The sequence below is a fragment of the Manis javanica genome, chromosome Y (genome assembly GCF_040802235.1).
Source record: "Manis javanica isolate MJ-LG chromosome Y, MJ_LKY, whole genome shotgun sequence".
In the NCBI taxonomy this organism is placed as follows: domain Eukaryota; kingdom Metazoa; phylum Chordata; class Mammalia; order Pholidota; family Manidae; genus Manis; species Manis javanica.
The window spans coordinates 1,150,022-1,160,012 of NC_133175.1; positions in this window are offsets into that span (position 1 = coordinate 1,150,022).

A 9,991-nucleotide genomic window follows, 5' to 3' on the forward strand; every position below is an offset into this window, starting at 1 on the left:
TGTTAATCTTTGCTATTTTTTTCGGCCTTTCCCATGAAGATGATGAGTTTTGGGGGACCACACAAACACTGTGCCCTTAGATCTTAATCACTTTATTGTTGGCACAGATGTGGTGAGTGCCATGTCTTTAAAATATTTAAAATTTAAAAATTATACTCTGTAGACATTTAAAATTCCACTCTTTAACTCATTCTTTGAGTTGCCTGGCAAATATATTCACTAAAGGTTAACCTACTCTTTACTTTTATTATAATCTTGTTTAAATTGCATAAGGAATAATAGCTTTATCCAGCCTTGCACCTAACCTTTTCCTTAGTTACCTTTGCATCTCTTACCCCTAGGGACTTGTAAGGCATGGCACCAGACAGGGTCTGAGGGAGTCTCCCAGACTGTTTGCTTCCCAGCAGTGTGGTGTGAGACTGGTGAAGGTGAATGTGATTGACTTTTTGCCATTTGGAGAACCAGTATTACTGGTAAGACAGTGGCAGGAGCCATGCCATTCAAGCTGTGTAGCAAAGCTCAGGCTGGAAGAAGACCCCCACAAAGCAGGGGCCTTCGCAGCTGGCTCCCCCTATTACCCACCTTGATTTTGCTTTTTATATTATATTACTGACTTTGCTTTTACCTGAATTTTTGCTAAGGGTTAACTAACCTTTGCTGAGCAATGTGGAAAGGATGAAAACATAAGTTTCCCAGGAGCTTTTCAGGACAGTGCTCCTGAAGAATGGAACATGCAGGGGCCCAATGGTGATCTTGGCATAAAGTACCGAAACCTACTGTTAGTCAAACACTGACCACACCATTTCCACTGAGAATGCCCCCCTTTTATTATTACAATGCTAGTGAAACTAGTGATGGAAAGTTTTATAGAAATAGAGTTATGAGAGAATATTGAATAGAATAATCCTGTCTGACACTTAATCCATCTTCTCGTGTATTCTTCCCTCTGCTACTTCTATAGCTTTTCTTCTTCCTTCCTAATTACAGCCCTTTACTAGCATTTGTGCCTTATATGTGAAATTACCAAATATCACAATTTTTCAGGAAGTAAAGATACCGCAAGACAAGTGCTGGACCTAGAAGCCACAGGGCATAAATCTGCAAAGAAGTAAAAAGATAACATTTTCAAAGAACATTACTTCTCTCTCATTTACCAACTTTCCATCTCCCTGTATGGCCCCGGAAGATGACTGGTTAGCCAGAGACGGGTAAGATTCCTCAAGGGAGAGACAACCTAAGACAAGCACAGTCACAGGGGGGCCATCAGGTGAGAAAATGGGGGCCAACAGAGGTGAGGTTTAGAACCTCACCCTCCACCCCAGTTTTGAGAGAAATTGTCTACACCTGTGGATGTTTTGTTGCCCTTGTCCAGCCTGGATTAATACCTAGTCTATCGGCACAGACCTGATCATCTACACTTGCCTTCTTACAGCACTAAATCATGCTTTCTATCTATATCTTGCATTTACCTACTACATCAACATTTTATTAGAATTGCATATAAAGTATAAAAATCAAATGAATAATCATACATCATATTTGACTTGATTTTTTATAGTTCAAGGTTTGTATTTAACACAGAAACAGTTTCTATGATATGAATGACCTTGCATTGTTCACCATTTAAGAACTTGTCTAGTCCCTACAGGAGTGGAGTCAGGGAGACCTGTATATTATATGTCAGGGAAATTTTGGTATCCACACAGAAGAAGGGGAAATGTAGTTTGCTGCTTACTGTGCCCTATAGAAGGGTGTATGAATTTATGATTTTAGATTGATTATAAATTTATTTAAGCTTCTAAGAATATTTTTGTGGGAAAGAATCCTAGCTAATTGTGGCAGTAAGTGACCTGTATTTCACCTAAGCTGATAGACTCCATAGTCGCTGCTACATACTGCACACTCCTATGGGAACATGCACTACTTAGAAACCGTGTTGCATAGAAACGTAAAACACAATAGAGTCCGTGTTGCTAGGAAAAGTTTCGGTCAAGGAACAGAAAAACAATCACCTGTCTAACACTTGAACAACCATGAATAGATTAGAAAGAAGAAAGAAAAAAAGCTTGCTTATACCTATTAATCAATTGTCTATGCCAATTAATCAACAGAACAATAAAAAATAATCATATCCTTGTGCAAAATGGTATAAATAAAGGTGTCATCGGCACTTTGTCAAGAGACCACCTCCGTCTGACTCTGTGTCCTGTCTCTCCGTGCACCGACTCTGTCTCATCCTTTTGGGCTTCACACCCCCACCCCGCTGGAGCTGGACTCCAGCAAGAAAGTCTGTTTTAATGCACCAGTTCTATTGGGGCAGCACACCACCTGGCCATCTGCTGGGATTTTAGAAGTCGGTCATCAGCAGTGTGTGGGGGGTATGCCTGCACACCTCACTCCTCTGAGGTCCACCTGTGCGGTCAGTGCAGGTCCTTCACACAGCTATGGGATGGATCAGATGTTAGAACATTTTATTTTGACATGATTTCAGGCCCATAAGAAAGCTACAGCAGTCCAGTTCTCTGCCTGCCCCACATGCAGGCTCCCCACATGCCACATGTTTGCCACCTGGCTGCCTCCTGTCTCTCTGGGGGTGGGTTTACAGGTCCACCCTGAACAGATTGGTGTTGGTGTTCTCAGAGCAGGACCACCCTCTGCCACTGTGGTCCTGTCCCCCATGGGTCTGACGGGGGTGATGTCCTTTCTGAGCAGAGCACTGTCCTGTCAGGAGCTCTGCAGCTGCTGTGCCTCCTCAGGACCCTCTGACCTGGGCATCTCCTCAGGCTCTCCTGCCCCGGCACTGCTGATGGGCATAGGATGCACCTCTGAATGCACATGCTGGTCCGCATGGCTAGATCCAGGTCTGTGCCCTGGCCTGTGCCCGCTGGTGCTGTGCTGTGGGTCCCACCCTTGCCTTTCTCATGCGGGTCCCGTGGGGACAGGTGGGCTTGTCAGGAGCCCTGCTGCTCATGGGGCCACTGGCAGCCTTGCCCTCCATTGATGGTGGTGTCCAGCCCCTGCTGAGGCTCTGTGTGGAGCCAGCTGTTCCCTGAGCTCCTAGGCACACATGCCTGCCTTTATTATGTGAATTGGCATGTGGCCCTTGACTCTTGTCTAGGTCCTAGTCACTGATTCTGCTGCTCACACTGTCCCAGGGGGTGTCCTTTGCCGTCACTTGCAAACCCTTCTTTGCCATCTGGTACAGTAGCCCCTGGAGTCAGCCTCTTCTCCAGGGAGTCCTGGCTCCTGGTGGGAGAAAAATACCTGGAAACCAAGCTCTGGGCAGTAGACATGGTTGCTGTGCAGGAACCTTGATACCTACTTTGATCCCTGCCTGTCAGATGTCTCTGGTCCAGGTGACTTGGGCCCCCTGCCTCCCCAGCTGGGAAACCCGCTCCAGATGTCCTGGTGCACTTGACCTCATGTGCTCCATCTTGAGTACACAGATGACTCATGATTGTGCCTCATGACTCTGCAGCTTTTGAGTATGTGAAGGATTAAATATATTGAGGAAAAAGGCATCAAGTGTCTCTTTCTGAGCTAAAGTTTTTTCTTTGTGGAATTTCAATCCAAGGAGACAGTATTAACCACATTCACGGTACCCATGTATATAATTTTTCTAAAAAGGTGGCTTATTTACTTCCATGGAGCCTGTCTTAATGGCATATGACCACATCAGCAATATTCAAGTTTGTTAAAAATACTGTTTATGTATTCACTGAATTCATTAATTATCAGCCATTTGGGAAAGGGGAGAGGTGCAAGTGTATCAAATCTCCAAGAGGACCACCTTTGTGTGGTAAGGGCAGAGGTAAGGCTCTCAGAGATTCCCTTGGCTGCTGAGATGAGGATGAAAGGAAAATGAGCCAGGATCAGCAGTCCCTCCCTGCTTGGCCTGGTTGTCTAACACACCACATGCCTTCAACCTGAGGAGTTTTATTGACATTTCTTGGTGCTGCCCCTTCAAATGTCATGACTGTCATTTTGGGATTTGGGAAGCAGAAGAGACAAGCTCATACATTCCTGATTGGCTGTCCTCTGTGCTCAGACTCAGCCCATATGCAGGTGCCTCCTCCCCATTCCAGTCCTGTAGACAGCTCCTCCTGCAGGACTGGGCAGGAAGCTCAGTTAATGGCAAGGCCCGCACCTTTGTGAGCATGTCCTCTGTGGCTTCTGCATATGTTCATAAGTGAGCAAATAAAGGGAAGGGGTGCAGTAAGAGGCCTCTGGGAACTGGAGCCAAACCCTACCACGATGTGAAGAGTCCAGAAGTGAGCACACAGCTTTAACATCTATTGAGCTTTCATCATCAAATAAGAAATTCAGCCTTTTTTGGTGACAGTGGTTGACCCTTAATCAACAGCCAGCCGTCAGCAAGCACTACCTCATCACCCACTCACTAACATCGAAATCAGAAGGCTCAGGGCCTCCATGAGACCCCCACTCCTCACTGCCTGGCCTTGAAAAAAGAACTTGAACTTAAAAAAGAATCAGACCCCTCTGTGGCATCTCACTATGCTGATGGACAGTGACTGCAATTGGGGAGGTGAAGACTTGATTATGTGGGTGAATGTTGAAGTCACAAGATTGTTCATGTGAAACCTTCATAAGATTATATATCAATGATACTTTAATCCAAAAAGAAAAAGCCAGAGTCAGACATTTGTACCCCTCTGTCCTCCCACCATGGGATCCAGGCTGTCTCCAGGAGGAGAGGCTTACTTGGGAAGAGAGCAGCTCCTTTTGGAAGAGAGCTGTGAGCTCAGCTGCTGGAGAAATGAAGGATACATCTAGTGAACTCGAAGGTGGACATGTGAAATCACCCAGAAAGTCAGCATCTAGGTGTACACCTTACAGAAATATGCCATCACTGCACAAGGGGACACGTGCTAGGGTGCGCACAGCAGTAGGGACAGTCAAAGAAAAAACAACCTATAATGTTTATCAGTAGGACAACAGATAAATAAGTTGCCATACATTCCAAGTATACAATACTTTACAATAGTTGCAATGATCAGACTAAATTTACACACATCAATGTATATAGGTCTCAAACATAACAATGTTAAGGTTTTTTTTTTAAGTAAATTTTAGGAAGAAAATATAGGGCCACTGTGGCAACATTCCTTCTGCATGGCTAAGGAAGAAGTGGTTTCCATTTATAAATATCTTCCCAGCATTTCTTTGAAAATTTATGTTTTTCCAGTCCTGAGGATAATTCTGAATTCTGAGGATAAAGTCAGACAAGAAGTTGGGAAAATGGTAAAAGCAATGATAATTCTTATTTGAGAATTAAAGTGTAACTTTTTAAAAATTAAGGTATCATTTATATACAGTCTTATGAAGGTTTCACATAAGCAACATTGTGGTTTCAGCATTTACCCATATTATCAAGTCCCTCCTACCAGTAGGGTGAGGGCCTCTGGAAAAAAAGCAGAGCAAGATCATTACTGTCAGAACAGTGTAACAATATGCAAAGAAGTCCCTATCAAAACTCTGTGTTAAGCATTATGCAAAGTCAGAGTCACACTAATTCTCTAGGATAAAGATTTGTGCACATGACTAGGAAGACAGACATTATTCAGTGAAATCACTTAAAGCTCAAAAGACCAGGAGCAACTTGGCCTGGAATGTGTGAGCCTTCTGCAGATAGAAAAAACTATCTCAGCATAAACCATCACTTTATTGTATCAATTACATCATGACAATGTAAAATTTACCTTATCCTGCTAAAAGGCCCAGTTTATTTTAATTGTAACTATGTGCTGTTTTCCCTTCTCTAATTGTAATCAAGTAATCTGCAACCTTGGCAAAAGACTACTTTGGTAAGCAATCTCAACTATAAACAACCCAAGCAAACAGACAACAACCCAGCCCACATTGGGGACAGGGCAGGCAGCCTTACAAGTCTGCACCCCTAACCCTTTATCCTTATTCCTTAAAATCCTCAACTGTGCATAAAACCCCTAGAAAATGAGCCAAATTCGGACTCTCTTGTCCCCTCCTGGCATGAGCTGGGAGCTCTGTCCTCTCACTTTATCTCTAAATAAAAACCTGTGCCTTGCTCTCCTACCTTGAGTGTTTGTGAAGCTCATTCTTTGGCTTCGTGAACAAGAACGCCGGCATCAACTATTTGTCTTCTTCAGGCTATACTGCCTTCCCCATGACCTACCTGTATTGCGAGTGCTAATTACAATGCCCCTTAATTCCCTTGTCCCTCTCTACCCATTATTCTCCCTAACCATTTCCCTTTGGTAACCACTAGTTCCTTTCTGGAGTCTGTAAGTCTGTTGCTGTTTTGTTCCTTCACTTTTGTAAAGTGTAACATTCATTAATGAGGAGACAAGACTGGTCATGAGTCCACTGATGTCTTGAAAGCAAGAGCACGAAGCAATGCGAAGCTGAGCCAGTGGATCAGGTTGACATTCTGGAAACTAGGACAGGAGCACTTAGGAGAGACACAGCTACAACCTATTCAGTCAGTCTCACACAAATAGCTGTTGTGTGTATATGTGTGTTTATGGTCCATTTCCTGCTAACAGCGAATTATTTTTGCAGAAAAGGAAGTATTAGTAATTTCATTTGCATAGTGCACTTTATACAAATGCTTTGAGTGGGGTTATAAAAACATTAAGTTTGGAAGCAAAATACACCCTTAAACAGCAACTTTGACATGTGAGTGCAGTGCTGTTAACTTTGCTGGGAGATCTGAATGTTACATTGTATTTGTTTGGATTTTCCAGTGTTGGAATATTTGCTGTAGGTTACAATTCTTTGTAAAACAGACAATATTTTCATTGGATAAATAAGGAAATCAGCCTGTTTCCTTGTTTTTTATTGTAGCCACCATTTAGCATGTCAACAAATGTAAAAAAAAAAAAATATATATATATATAGGAGCTTTTGATTTTAGGAATTTCTGAGAATTACTATTTCTCATTCCTGAATCCCAAAGATTAGTATCTGTTGAGAATTTTGGAACACTCAAGAAGCTTTGTAAGTTAGAGTGGGGACCCCCTAGGATATGGAAAATGCACCAAGAAAGAAGCAGATGTGCTGGGCAGAGTCAGGAAATGGTAATGATGTCATGGGTGGCACGGTTAAAGTCATGGTAACATAAGACCTTGATGGTCTTCATACAGATTAGCCTGGGGGATTGTTAAAAAAAAACCCAGATTTGTACTGGATGTTTGGCTGCAGGTATTCAGGAGAAAATTGCCCCAGCACTGCTGGGAGAGCTAAGAGGCAGAGCTGAACTGAATGGCACTGTTTGGGTCATCCAGGGAAACACTTGGGTGACCTGGGGTCAGGCCTGTGCCTCCCTCTGCAGAGCCAGCAGGAGCTGGCATGAATATGGAAGCATCCTAGGGTTTGTGAGATACACAAAGGGACTGGATGAAAGTGCTTTCTCCTTCAGAAAGGAGCAGAGTGTCCTGAGAGGGCACGTTGGCTGTGAGGCTTGAAGGGGAGTGAGGTGACTTGAAGTGCTGGGACAAACTCCGTCTGTCTGGCAGTGTGAGTGGCGAGGCCTTGTGCTGACCTTCCAGGGTCCGAGAGGGAGAGCTGTGCCCAGTAGTCCCGCTGCAGAGCTGTGAGAGACCCTTCCAGGCTGGGATCAGAATTAAAGTGTTCGATGGAAGTAACTGCTGCCTGTAAGTTATATTTGTATTTCCCACTTGTGTCAGATGCTAAGATCCTATTCTTGGAGAAATACGGAAGCCTTTTCGGAGGCATGGGAAATGCCTTTGGGGAAACCCCCTCACTCAAGCCTCTATGCCCTTCTCAGGTCCTGGGAAAGAGGAAAGACAGAAAGGCACGGTCTCATGGAAGACACGATGCTATTACCAACCAGGGCGCAGAGGAAGGTGCTTCAGAGCAAGACAATGGCTGGTTCACACAGGCCCGGTGGAGTCAGCTCGTGCCTGGCTTTGGTCAGTGAGCCAAACTCTCAGAAAGACGCAGCTGCTCCCTATGTCCCCAGACTGCAGGTGACAGCCTGGTCTCTCAGAGAGAAGGCAGTGTGACACAGAGCTGAGGGCTTAGCATTTGAAGCCAGACAGCACCAAGAGCGAGTCCCAGCTCTGCCCTCCCAGCTTTATGTGGCCTCTGCCTTTGGTCACCTCACAGGGTCACCTCCACAGGTGGCAGTAGGATGGACTGAGGTAGCATATTCTGCTTCCTGGTCCACACTGAGTGCCTGATAGCTTTTACACTTAAACAAAGGATGGGTTTCGAGGTTTAATCTCTTGCTTTGATTTGATCCACATCAGTGGGTCACATTGCTGTGGTCGCATGAGTACAGAGCGAAGAACTGCCTCTGGTTGGAGACAGGCTACATGTTCTTACATATTAAAACAGTTGATAAGCTGTGAAAAATAGGTGAGATTTCAATGGCTTCCAGTGATAGCTTATCTGTAAAGCTCAATAACCAGCTGTGATTGGAAATGCTTACTTCTAATACTTCTCCCAGGAGCTGCTGAGGCTCTCTGTCCCTGGTCAGTCCTCACTGGTCTACCAGCCCCACTTCCTTCTTCTGACCTACACTACCCAGGTGCCTCCTGGCCACCCAGAAATTGGTTCATCTGTGCTCCATCTTCACTTCCAGAGAGCCTCCATGATGATCTAGCTCCCATCCTGTTCTTCAAAAATTTGTTCCACGCCTCTCCAGGAATCAGTTAGATAATCTGCCAAGCCAGGCTGGGCCTCAGACAAAGCACACTGGCTTTCTGATGTCAGTTCTCCTGCCTTCTTGGGGCACTGCAACAGCCCTGAGGGGGGAGGGGACACCAGAAATCACCTCTGTCAAGAGTCAGCCCTCAGCTGACTTACCTGCCATGTGCCACAAACTGGAAATTAATTTGTGTTTATCAATTTTATTTTAAAATGAAACACCTCCAGGGAAGATTGACCCTATATATACACTGTTATTAGTTTAATATCTATAAATATTACGATGTGGAGTCATCGGTCAGAAATGAAACTCCAACTCCAATGTTACTGTTATGGGGAAGTTCCATGTACCTTACAATATTCTTCATATGCGGTTTCCAGAAAAACATTGTTGGCAAAGGGGAAGGCTATTTTTTCTCTAAAATAATCTTCACTTCTCTTAATGACCTATAATGGATTCATCATCCCTGAATTTCAATGCACATACCAATCCTATATATTTTTGTTTACCCTGATTATCATTAACATGTAACACATTTTCTTATCTACACGCTGGTTTTTGAGTTGGCCATCACTGTAACTGATGGTGTTCTGGATTTAAGGGCATCTCTGATTTGAGAGGCACCCTCTCCTAAATCATGTTCCTCCACTGGACCTGTGCATATCCCTGAGTAGCCAGTGTTCAGCCGTTAGTCCAGGCTCTTCAGAGAGACCTCAGAGGGGCTTTGATTGTCGTCCAGTTCCATGCCTTCACCAATCCTCACAGAGGGGAACCCTGACGTCCTCTGTGGCTGGCATTCCAGCTGAGCTCACAGGGAGCAGCACTGGGTCTCTACAGCTCCAGTCTCCTCAGTGGAGAACAGTGCATTTCCCACATTGGATGGGCAAGGACTGGGCACTTCCAATGGCCACAGTCACCAGGCAAATGCCATCTGGAAGGAGTAATGCCTAAAACTGTTACTACCCTCTCTTTGGCAGTTACTATTAATGTAGAAAAGGAAAAAGGAAAATCAAAAGTAGGACCAGTATCCTGGATCTGGAACATCCCTGTGCAAGAGAAATGCAGTGCAAGCCACACGTGTGATTGTAAGTTTCCTAGGAGCCACATGACCAAGTAAAATAATCTAAATATATTTTAATCCTAGTTATGTCTTAATTACCTAATTAATTCTAATAAATATCATTTATTTAACCTGACACACACAAAGCATAATTTCAATATAATAATTATTAACAAGATATTTTACATTATTTTTGTACTAAGCTTTGAAATCTGGGAGGCATGTTACATATTTGGCACACCTCAGGACTGGCTACATAT